Source organism: Poeciliopsis prolifica, unplaced genomic scaffold, assembly GCF_027474105.1.
Source record: "Poeciliopsis prolifica strain line A6 unplaced genomic scaffold, Auburn_PproV2 SCAFFOLD006, whole genome shotgun sequence".
NCBI lineage: Eukaryota > Metazoa > Chordata > Actinopteri > Cyprinodontiformes > Poeciliidae > Poeciliopsis > Poeciliopsis prolifica.
In genome coordinates, this window is record NW_026562381.1 from 17758544 (window position 1) to 17771339 (window position 12796).

Here is a 12796-nt window from a genome sequence, read left to right on the forward strand (position 1 = left end):
TTATTTTTGGATTGCAGCTGTAAAAAGGAAAAAATACATTTTGGTTGTGATGTGGAGATCTACAAAAAGCACAGTGAGATTTCTGCAATGTTTTATCACGCTTATCTTAGCATTTAGTGAGTTTTATGCTCCTTGCCTTTCAGAGTAACTCTGCAAGTGGAGCTGTCGACTCTTTCTCCTGGAAAGAAGCAGAAATGTTCTTCACCTTCATACGTCAGATGTAAGTTAATCATCTTTATTAACCGAATTAAAATACAAAATGAGCCTTTTTGGAAATAAAGCTGGATTTCATGCATGACTGTAGCAGGTGTTAGTGATGAATATTTGTGAAACCTCAGCTGCAGTTAAGGCAAAGTGTGCTAGTCGCTACATTTAAGGGAAGAGAAAATAAACTTCCAACATCGAACTTTCGTCTTTTCAAATCCCCATCCTGCTTATCTTTACGTGTTTTGGAAGCAGAAGTAATTTGGCCTGTAAGGAAGCTGTGACACAATGGGAAAAGAATCTTGTACCTTTCCAGTGTTCGGTTCTCTGTAGAGGTATAAATATACACTCCAGCACACCTGCAGGTGCACTGATAGCAGCTGAATACGTGGGTGGCTTTTTAAACTAGGCCATCAGAACGTGCTGTTCTCTGTGACTACTACTTTTTAATGTGACGATGACGATGATGAGAGAGGAAGATTGAATAAATATCCCTGATTCTTAACGGATCTGTCAGCTCGGCCCATAAAGGGCCCGACGAGGCTCCGATATGTTCCTGTTCTATTTTAAAGCCTCCAGTCGACTTTACATGAGCGATACGTTTTCCACTCTGAGGCTTTGAAAACAGAGAGCGTTGTGCAAAAGTATTCCCATCTCTTCAACATTTGGAACTGTATTTGCCTTTTATTGATAGATGAACACAAAGTAATCTTAAGTGGAAAAAAATATAATGTATTGTTCAAAAAATGTTTGTTCCACTTGGCAGTAGCAAGAATTAGGGTTTAACTTTAGAGACTGACTTTGGATTTGGGATTTTGGAGTGTAGGGAGACTGAAAATAATAAACAAATCTCAATTCTAACAACAGATTTTAGCTGGATTTTAGTCTGAACTTTGATTAGGCCATCCAAACAGACTTTGATGTGAACTGTTCATTGTATCTGGCTGGATGTTCATGGTGTGGTCCTGCTGAAAGGTGAACTCCAGTCTCAGGTCTACAATCCCCACAGATTTGCTCCTCCGGCTAATCATTAGTTACAAACTTCTCAATAAAACATTCAAATTTGTGGCTAAAATGTGGAAGAGGTATTAATGCTTTTTCAGAACAATGTTATGATTTAGAGAATGATCTGCTTGGCTTTCAATTAGTGTCACAATTTTTAAATATTAGTCATCTCTGCATTTATCTATAAGCAATCTCACAAATCAAATAGGAACCTTATAGATGGCGAGTCCTGAAGCACGAGGTTAAAACTGCAGAGGTTGTCCACTCGCTCTCTGGTCGCTGCTCAGCGCTGGAGTCGTTCAGGAGTCCCAGAGCGCAGCGGCCCGGTTGGAGGAGCAGACATCCTGCCGTGGGACAGAAAGCAAACAGGCTTTGCAGAACCTCATGTTAACTGTTTACATTTCCCTGTTACAGTATAACTGCGTTTTACTGTGAATGGAACAGTAAATGCATGTTGCTTTAATTACCATTGCAGATGTTTTCTGAGGTTTACTGGGAACCCAGTAAAATCCTTTCATGCTTTTACTTTGCTAGACTTACTGGTTCTGTGATAGAGGAAACTCTGACCTTCACTGACTGTGGTTCCTCAGACATCTTTATGATTCCACTGAGAGACAATAAATGCCATGTAAAACACACAAAATGAGGACGCAGGCAGCAACACAAAAGGTGTCATTGACTGCAAAACAAAGTCATGAATTTATTTATTTATCTATCAACAAATCCCATGATTTGGAAAACTATTAGACATTTTAAAACAATTAATTTTCCATGTTTTGATGTGATTATTGTAAACACGGAGGAGACAGAAAACACAGATATGTGCAAACACAGCATGGCAGGAAGAAAGTGACAAAAACTGATGAGAAGACGTCCTTCCCCGTCCTGCAGCTGCTCTGTGATAAATAGTTTGAATCCATGTTTTTTCTCAAGGCGGCTGCTGGGAGTTATGGAACAGAAAGGAACATTTATTGCTTTTGTTCAAATTCAGCTAAATTGTCTCAGTCCCTTTCAGTGGACAAAAATAACATTTATCATTTACAGAATAAAACATTTTCTGTATGATTTCATAATCACTTGTTGGCTCTGCAAAGAAATAAAACGTTTTTTGTTTTTTTCCTGTAAATGCTACTTTTCATTTTTCCTGTGTTTAAATTCTCTTCCTATGTTTAATTTTCTTTTTTGCATTTTGGACTCTCCACGTCCTGACAGACAGCCTCGTTAGCTGAGGATCAGACCACCATGACTCCCCTCTGGGCTGTGCAGTGTTGCTTTCATTAACGCTTTTCTTCATCAGGGTCTTTAGGCAGAACTTTCTCCTGGCAAAGTGGAACTGGACAGCGATGTCCTGGTAGTTGTGGCGTCTGCAGTGATGGAAGCGCCGGACCATCTGTTGAGGTGAAGGTGAGCTGAGCTCTAGATTTAATGGTAGATGACCTCATCTCTGGTCATTAGCTTTGGGTAGTGACCAAAGCAACGAGATTGCAGGTTTCGGTTTCCTCATTAAGACGTGGAGTGAGGTCGGTCGTCCAAGTCTGGTCATTTCTTTCCTATTCACTTCTGCTTGATTCCAGATACAAGAACCTCTGAAAGAGAAGGAACCCTGACCAAATTATGTTTTATATTTTTCTGGCAACAGAGGAAGTAAATGAAATAATTCAATTAATTTTGGCAACGCTTCCAAATATCTTGTGATTTAAGTCGGTGGAAAATAAATGCTGAAGGTAATTTACTGCTGGCGAAGATGTTTTGGCCGTATTCACCATGAGGTTGTTTACAGAGCACAGTGTCCAGTAAGCTTAATGATCAGGTAAAATCAGACCCAATCATTTCCAACTTCAACAGAGTCCACGCCTCCAGGAAGTGGGAAGGCTTTGCCTGTTTGTTTGGCCCGAGTCAGTAAAACCACGTAGGGATGCATAGAAGGAGAATGTGCTGGTTCTGCAGTGCATTACACAGAGAGGACAGTAACATTTTAATAGTGGAGGAGGTGAAATAATTGAGAAGCCACAATGAAAGAAGATTCCTCTATAAATGTAGGTAAAAGCTGGTTGTATCTTTGTTATTCAGAGTGACAAAAGCTGCTTCCTGCTTGTTTTACCTCCACCTTCATAAGGCACCTTTAGCTTTTTTAGCTTCTGATCAGGGTCTGTATTGCACTCAGTGACCAAGACTAAGATCTGACGCATCTCTTTGAAGTAAGTTTAGTAAGAAGTTGGCACATGCAAAGACGCCAGAGCAAGACACCAACAGGCTGCATGGTGTTGTAATCCCCTTGAATGCAACATGTTTTTGAAGAAGCTTTATAGGACACACTATGGTGAGACAATACAAAACTTCACAAGCGCCATCATTAGAAGATCAAAGCGACTGTTATTCTTTGCTCTGGTTTGTACGCTTTAGCCGCCGAATGTGACAGAGAAGAAAATAGCGCCGCCGATGAGATGGTTTGATAGCTCTCAAACCCTCCACCCAAATCGGTTTGATGCCACCTGCTTGGAACCCTTCCATGTGAGCTGCAATGTGTGTTAGAATGTCGTTTCTTCTATAAACACATCATCCTCACTTCCCAACCTCACTCCCGCCAGGGGCCCAGCAGTAGCTGGAGAGCAAAGGCTGCCACATCAGAGGCTCCTCCAGAGAACTCGCAGTCAGCAGCGTCATCCTAAGAGGTGAGGAGGTGGCAGAGCATGAAAGGATCCATCAGGAATTACGTAGAGCAACACAAAACCAGGCTTCAGACTTTGTATTGCCACCTAGCTGTGAAGCAGATAGACACAGGTGGAATGAACATGTGAAGCGTTGTGAGGATGAAGCAAACAAAGCTGTCTAAAGGTTTTGCTTCAGAAATATTCTCATTATCATCAACTTTATTAGGGCATTAAAAAAACATGTTGCACTGTATCTTTCAAAATTATTTATATCCCTTTAAGTTTGCAACTGTAATTATCCAGTTCAAGAAAAAAACATGCACCGTTTTCAAAATATCTTTCAACAATAAAACCCCTAAGAAGTGTAATCAGGCATTCTACTCTGACACCCCTAAATAAAATCCAGTGCAACCAGCTGCATTTAGGAGTCACACAGTCAGTTAATGTGTGACCATTTTAATCCCAGTATAAATCGAGTGGTTCTGGTTTTGGTCTCAGTGGTTCGCTAGAGAACAACCAGCATCATAAGGCTGAAGAAGCTGCAGCTGAATTGATATTTCAGCAGCTGAATTTCTTCTCCATGTAAAACGTTGAAGCCAATGATCCTCTGTGTTCTTCAACACCACAGCAGAATCACTGCACAGATCAAAGAATCCCCCTAAGAAAAGTAGATCTGAGCTTAGATTGCTTCTCTAGATGTGAATAAATAGGAAGCGGTGAGTGGAAGTGATGAGGAGTCGCATGAAGACAGAACTGGGAGGTATTGATCACACATCCAGTTATTCATGGGAGGAGCAGCAGATTTAGAGATGCTGCAGTTTGACTGCTCTGAAATTTGGCATTGAGACACATTTCTGTTGTCTGTGTGTCATCCAGCCGAAAAAGAGACATCCATTCATTAGACTGTAGCTGAACATTTACTTCCCAGTGCTTTCACATCACATCACTTGCTAAAAGAGGAAGCTGATGGATTGCAGGCTATTTATCATTAGTAATATTTCATATTTTTATCACTGACTTGTTGAGCTATTGTCAAATCCCTCCTCTGTCATTCTTGAGTCAGCTGATTTGTATTCCCGGAACATTTGTCTTTCTTAGTTGCAGGCTGCGCAGTAAGGAGGTATGACAGCGACTGCTAAGAAGCTGCTGTCTGACTGACAGGGTAACCTTCCAGAGGAGCGGCAGCAAAGTTATCTGAATATTTGCAACAGGAGTTAATCCTCTTTATGTGCTCCTAAATATCTGCAGCTGTGAACAGAGTTAGGAAGAGGTGCAGGAACATAACAGAAATTTGAGTTAATTGAAGCTCTTTGTTTTGAACAAGGCTGACAGTTTGTTGATGGTAAATCCAGTGTTGGCTGAAAACTGAAGACAATTAAAAGGATTTGTGACTTAAAATTGGTTAGACTAAAATTAAACTCACATTGCTTTGCAAAGGCTGGCCAACGTATTGCAGCATTCATCCACATAAAAACTGATCATCGCTTACAATGTGCAACTTTTATGGTGGAGAATTTGCAGAAACGCCCCAAAATGATGCGATGAGTCACTTAATGTTTGAATCTTGGCATCAAAAAGGAGGATTAGGCTGTTGTGTTCATGCCTCAAGTAAAAGGTCAAGCAGGGAGTGAGCAGGCAGACCATCAATGTGACTAGAAGTGCTGCATTAATATTCTAATAGTTTTATATCACCTGTCCTTTGTAAGTATTCAGGTTGTTTTAATGGATTAGATGAGTTATTGCTCTCGCTGTCATTGTTCTTATTAAACTCAGGCTGCTACTTATTGTCTGAAGCAACTAAAACACAAACTGTAATCATATGTTCACTCTTTCCATCAACCAAACGTGAGTTATTTTGAGGTGACGTTAATGACCAAATATGTGGCGAAGAAACTAATTGCAGATGTGAAGAATTATAGTATTACAGATAATCCTCAGAATAATTTGAGCATTACATTTCAGTAACACGTGTAAACCCTATTAAGTGAGAGAAACTGTCTGTGTGTAAATGTGAGACCTGGAGCTGCTTGTGATCACAACTGCAATGTTTTACAGTGTATGGTGTCTGCACCGTTCACTGACTGTTATTAGGCATTTCTAGTGCGGTCACATGCAAGAAACATCACAGTCACAATGGTAGAGAGAACTGGAGTATAAATTATAATTTGTACCTGAAAGCTGACAGAATTTTAGGAGTTTTTTACTACCCACAAGCCACCTCTGTCCGTTGTGGGGAATTACAGGGAGACGGGGGTTGGCACAGAGTTCATTTAATTCCCTGTAAGAATGTCAATCTGTTGAGTCGACAAGCTCTTGCTTTCAGACAGCCTTTCTCCTGACTTTATTGGATAAATCACTGTATAAATTGTTACCTTATGAGCTCATATTTCAGATATGGGCCTTTGATATAACTACTTTCCTCTTGAATTCCCATGGTGTTACAGATTAATGCACAAGTTGAGTGCACTGGACTTAATGTCATCACTCTCAGGCTCGTTTCGGCCGAGCTGCTTTGTGCTTGATTTGTTGTTGGGTTTTTTCTTTTTCTTTTTATTGCAACTTTTTGAGAATAAATGGATCAGACTAGTGTGAGCTTGCTTTAGGAAAGAGTTTTCTTTTTCTGTTTCCCATTCACTGAATTATAGAACTGAAATGTTCCTTCATTAAAAAACACTTTTATATGCAACGTTTTTGTTTATTAGATATTTTTAAATTTGTAGCTTTGAGAATATTTAAGAGGCCAACCACATCTGCTGATACAGATGTAATTTTTACTCAGCAGCTTTTAGGCTGATGGTCTGTTTTAAATGCACACAGAAACATATTCATGCAAAACTTTGGCTTGTCATTAATATTCCGTTTGTGTTTATGCTTTTGGTGGAAATATAGTGTCACTTTAAGAATAACCCTAAACTACTGAACATCTTGGTGGAAGTTGAGATGTTAAATATCAAGATAAACAGTTTTAGACTAAATAAAATGATTGAAATCTAAGTCTGCAACTGGTATGAACAACTTCAGTCTTATCTCATGCTTTTCTTATCAGATACAGTTTTTATAAGCTTGGACGTCTGTGCAAGTTGATATCTCTCAATGAACTCTCCTGCATTGAGCAGCAACACCTTAAACAAGATGTAAGGATATCCCAGTCAGCCGTCTGACTTCTAAGTCTTTGAAGCCATTGCTCTGTGTCTCATTTCCTGGAGTATTGATGTCTTTAAGTGAGCTTCCCAAGTGTCTGCAGGGAGTGAATGCTGTATAGATTGCTTTTAGGTGGCTGGGGCACAGCTGGCTGGTGCAGCTTAACAGCAGACCATAGATAATCTTTTGGAGACCACATCTATGAATGTGTAACAAGGCAGCATTCATGCAAGTGTTATCTAATAATAGGAATAGTACAAGTGGATATGCTACAAAATGCATATGTCACAATAGAGGTTAGGTTTATTTTTCAAAGCTAAAAAAGATTTGCTAAAGCAGCTTATGAGAAATAAAGGAATGATGTTCAGATTACGATGTTCTACAAAAGTAAGAAGTTTATTTTTCTTAAGAAGAGAAGAAATGGAGCAGGATAAATTGGCTTCTATGAGCAAAGTTAAAAAAGTGGAAACAAAAGAAAAAAAATCAATGCAATAGTTCTGCAATATGGCCATGCAGAGATATGAATTGGATGGCAAGCCGGGATGGATTGGAGCAAAGAGCGTCTGCAACAAGAAACGATTGGATGAAAGCAGAGCAGCTTTCAGTAACCAAAGCCCACTTCTTCTCATCACTGTTTCTCTTCATGAAAACAAAAACCAGAGTATTTTTCACTTCTTATGTTTCTTTTGAATGTCACTGAAAATGAAGATGGATTATGTGTGTTATTGGACCTGCTGTGGTGAAAGAAAACTTTACATATGTAATCTGTAGACCGAAGTTCAGTCAACTAAACCGACTTACATTGAGCAAAAATATTACTTCTGTATGACGGAGTGTATAGCGTGCATCCCACGAGGCAACTGTATTACTTTTTATGCTTCAAATAATATTTCTTTTTTTACACTCAAGAACGAACACAATAAAGTACAACGAGTTACTCTGACATCCAAACAAATATTTTAACCTAAAACAAATCAAACCATATTGTGTAACAATGCATACAATTTAAAAAGTTCAGTAGAAAAATGTTCTAAATTTGAGATCAGCTTCATATTTTTTTTACGGTTTTTGAAAGTCTGCCAGTTATCTGGCGGAAAAATATTTCCCTTCTGGATCAGAAAAATGTCCAAATGAACCACAATTCACCATAATTTCATTACATCAGTTTCTTCTGTCAACAACTAACTGAATCAGTGAAAAATGTGAAAAACATCAAATTAATAAACACCAAGTCAGTTCAGTTCTGTACAAATAACTGGCTAAATTTGATCAAAACCAGATTTCTGATGATTAATGAGTGGCACCAGACAGCAGAGGCTTAAAGTATGAAGTACTTTAATATATACCAACATAAAAATGCCCCAGAAATCCAGAGGACTCACCAGGTTCTGCTGAAACGACACCGAGCAGTTCCTCTGGATTTATCCAACAATCAGGATCTCAGAAATATCTTCCAGATGTGAATGTCAAGCCTCTGAATCAGCAAGCAGCACTTTACATGAACATTAACATTAGAACATGACCTGATGAGAAAACAACTAAAACAAATCTCTAGTCTGGAATATGCAGTCAACAATAAGATTTTCAAAGTCCAAAAAACTTTTTTTCCTTACCCTGAATTTTTTTGTGGTTGATTCCTTAGCATTAACTTAACTAAGATGTGTTTCTGATCTAACAATAAATATGCAAGGGACAAGAGTTAGTGCTGCCCAGCTGCATAAGGACTGGTGGTAATTAGAGGAGAAGCTGGCTGAGTGCTTGCAGAGTGCAGGCAGCTGGACTGCAGTAATTAGTCAGTGAAGCTTTTTGTGGTTAAGGGGCAGCTGACCACTGGATCAGAAAACCGCTGAAGGTTCTTTCTGTTTCAGCTACCAGCAAAGATATCCAACGTGTTTCTTTTTTTACAGAAACAGGATTAAAACCCCTGAAAATTTATTACAGTGATTGTTTTAAAGTATGATCACTGTAATGATCACATTCCCATTTTGTTCCTAGCTTGGTTGGTTTTTCACAGCAACTCCATTCATGTTTGAAAGTCACGTTTTTGACTGTTGATAATTAATTTGGTCAGATTTATTCCTGCTGGACTGATAAAACAACATAAAATAATATTTTAGAAGCACAAGTCAGAATGTGAATGTTGTATAATTCAAAATTTTTTTAAATTACAAATACAAATATTTATACTTTTCCTCCAGAATTTGGAAGTAATATGTTTTCATTATTCCATTGATTATGTGCAGATACGCAGCATCGTGCAACCACTACCGTGCCTGAAGGTTGGCACAATGTTAGACTGGATAAACCCGGTTAACAGGCGCTGTAATTAACTCACTTTAGCTGCATTGAAATGTTATGGACTACACTTCAGTCTGTGCATTCAACCAATTTAAATTGACAATAAGACTGAATATTTACTCATAATTATTCCAGAAGGGTTTGGAGAGCTACAAACTAATGTATTTTGAACTTCCTAGGGGCTATTTAACAAAATACTACTGTGTCTATAAATATGAGTCAGAACCTCTGCAAACAAATCTTGCTTTCCCAAAGTCACTGAATTAATTGTTTGTGTTTTGTGCTTTCTCACCTTGAGAAAAGGTTATTTACATAATTAAAATCCAAACATTAATATGAAATTCACAGCTGGGACGTATGTAAACTTCTGACCAGAACTGCACATCCAGCAACATCTTAATGATTGGAGGGTAATGAATTCTGTGTGATAAAACATTCGCTCTCTGATCTAACATTCGTCTTTGCAGTCATTTGTGGTTGAGCTAATGAGCTTCACCTTGTGACACCTCCTGAGTTTGTTGATGTTTACCTCCTCGCTACTGGAAAAAACCTGGGACAAGCCTGTGAAATGCAATTTAATGAGTGTGTCACACATGCGGCGCCTAATGACAAAGATGCATTTGGGGCCTCAGTTGGTGAGTAGGTCAGTATTAACAGCCTCTTGTGCCTTTGTTATTGTCATTTACCAAGAAAGCTCCCCACATTTCTCCCTCCTGTTTCTGTCAGAGAAAGGAAGAACAAAAGGCTTCATTTTGCTGTCTAACTTTGTTTTGGAAAAAGTTCAAAAAGCCTCTTGATGGGAAGACTGTTATCAGCTCCTGTTGGTTGCGACCTTGGATTTCTGAGATCCAGTCTGTGTGTTGGGATTAAATCGAAGAGCCATTGTTCCCTCTGTCTGATTGTTCAGTGACGGTTCCAGCCGCCGACAGTCTTGGTGATTACAGGGACATCATGTAGTTTCATTGGCTGGGAAAGAGAGATTGGATTAAAGCTACACATTCACCGGTAGTCACGTTTATTTAGCTACAATCATATGCATCTCACTGCAAGGTCCCTATGGTTGCCTACTATTGTGTTTGTACACACACACTGCACAACTGAGTAAAACGTTACAGAGGAGCGCCACAGACAAATAAACTAGGAGTAACAGTTAATTCATCCACCAGCATATTGGTCATTCAAAGAAAACGCATGCAAACAGCTAAAAGGCGTCTTTGTCCTGCATTGAACTGTTTTCTAAAGGGACGAGATCTATATTCACAAAATATAGATTTTACACAATAGCACTGGATGCTCTGCAGTGCACATAGCAGGCCTGTAGGTGGCAGTGAAACCTTGTGAACTTTGATCCAGAAGCAGCTTGTCCTGATCTTTTGCTTGTAGTGAAGTGCAAATAATGGCGCACACGCTGCGTGTTTGCTCACATGATAAATGTTAAACATTGGAGCAGATTTGGGCTCAACATGAGGGGCGGCAGAACAAACAGAACACAGAGGTCCGCTGCCGTTGTTGTTGTGCTTTGCAAGAATGAAAACTGGACCTGAACATGCATGGAAATCATTTCCAGTTGTGTTGGTTTGTATTTACATGGATGTGATTCGCACTGCACTTCTAAAAAGTTTTACTGTGGAGCTTGTCGTCAAGGCTGTTGTGTTTTTGTGCAACAAAAACCTTATTACTGTGTAAATGACGGGCCAGAACACAAGGTGTTTGTGTTTTTCAGTCCTGGAGCTGTTGGGTGAGCAGCGCTGGAGTTAATGAGCTTTTTGTGGACACATTTCCTCTCCAGGGGGCTGAAGGTGGAGCTTCCTGAAAAGGAGGCGGCCCAGTAAAGGTTGAAATCTAAGTTAGCTGAGCGATTAGCTTACTTTGAGCAAATAAAACTCAGATTGCTCAACGGTGCCGACGTGTCTTTTTATTGATTAAACTCAGAGTTTGTTCAGCTGAATGCCTCTCTGATGGCCAGAGGAAACTTTTCAAAGATAAATTTAGTTAAATATAGTCTACAAACTATCGCCATTGTTTCTTACCAGTCGGCCATGTTGGATTATCCTGAACTCGCCATCAAACTCCAGAGTTTGTGTGAGATTTCTCATCTGACATCTGAATGCTCATGAGTGAAATCTGTGTGCCGTCTACACCACGCTGTAGGACCAAACCTGCTTCATTTCTTATCATGTGAAAATCAGCCGACGGTTTTAAAATGTTACTGTGTGAACCAGATGTAAGGCAGTTCCTGGTTATTTGTTCTGCAGCGTTTTACTGTATGACTAAAGAACCATTAAAGGCGAAAGAATCAATAATGTCAGCAGCTAAAATCAAACTTCTTAAAAAGGAAAAATCAATAACTTTCCCAAAAAGCCAATGAAGAAAAGCCTCATTGGTTTACTTATCATTATCGATTCTGAGAGCTATAATTGACTTTTGTCCCAAAGCAAGCTTCTCACCCCATTACACATGGCTCTCTGGTCAGAGCCAGGTCTAGTCTCCATCATCACTAATACCTTCACAGTCACTTCACCGAGCAGCCAGATAAAGGAACAGAGTTGCAGTTTCCATCATTTTCTGCACATCAGCCATGTGAAGGTCTGTGGTCACCCTGGCGAACAGCCAGACGCATCCTGAGTGGGAAAACGTCACCAGGAAAAACCCTGGGAAAGGAGTGATGGATTGCAGTGCACCTCCACTCTCTGTGACTTTACAGGGTGGATGGTATCCTTCTCAATGAAGCCTGAAGTTGAATATGAAGTTCATTTATAGAATGTGAAGAGATACAACATGTGTTTTCCAGGCAGCGTGGCTTTAAATGCTCCATGTGAAACATCCTCTACATCTTTCCTCTGTGGGAGTCTGTCTCAATTCATCAAATTATTTTGTGTTATTATATGATCCCTGATCTTCAAATGCTCTGGCATTTCTTTGAACCAGGAGGGATTCTCTGGCTGGTCTGCTTTTCTGAGTGACCTCTGTGCTTGCAGGATGTCGGAACCATCCTAAACATCCAGGCAACATTTTTAAACTGTCAGATATTAATGACAGAAAACAAACAGAAACAGAAAGCATCAGGACTTCACTTCTTGGAGGTTGAGAGTTAATCTTGTACTAAAGTATTTCTCCTGGACTAAAGAATTCACATGCAAAGAGTGAAATACAAAAACTAAAACATTCTTCCATTAAGTTAGTGAAAGCTGCTCATTGATTCAAGTTGTAGCCGTACGTTTGTTGCAACAAAAAGTCAATCTGCTATCGATTGAAACGTTTCAAGCTGTTGTCATGGGGACCTTCAGTTCTGCAGAGCTATGAAAAGATATCAACGTCTTAAAGAAATCCGAGACAGAAAGGGAAGAGTGAGTTTCATGGATGTGTGTGAGGTTTCATCAGTAACGCAACGAACGAACAATCAGAGCAGCAGAGCTGATTTTCTGCCTTATTCTGCTAAACTTGTAGGCTACGCCTGGAAAAGAGAAGGAAAAAAATTATGAAATAAAATGAAAACC

The 12796-nt window shown here is 39.5% G+C and overlaps 1 protein-coding gene across 1 annotated transcript in view; it reads left to right on the top strand.

Annotated features, from left to right (window-relative positions):
- Positions 1–12796, top strand: part of LOC129360659 (leucine-rich repeat and immunoglobulin-like domain-containing nogo receptor-interacting protein 2) — a 189494-nt gene that overhangs the window by 37516 nt on the left and 139182 nt on the right. Inside the window, 1 exon segment of the mRNA XM_055030986.1 lies at positions 144–220. The gene's annotated coding sequence lies outside the window, so the exon portion shown is untranslated.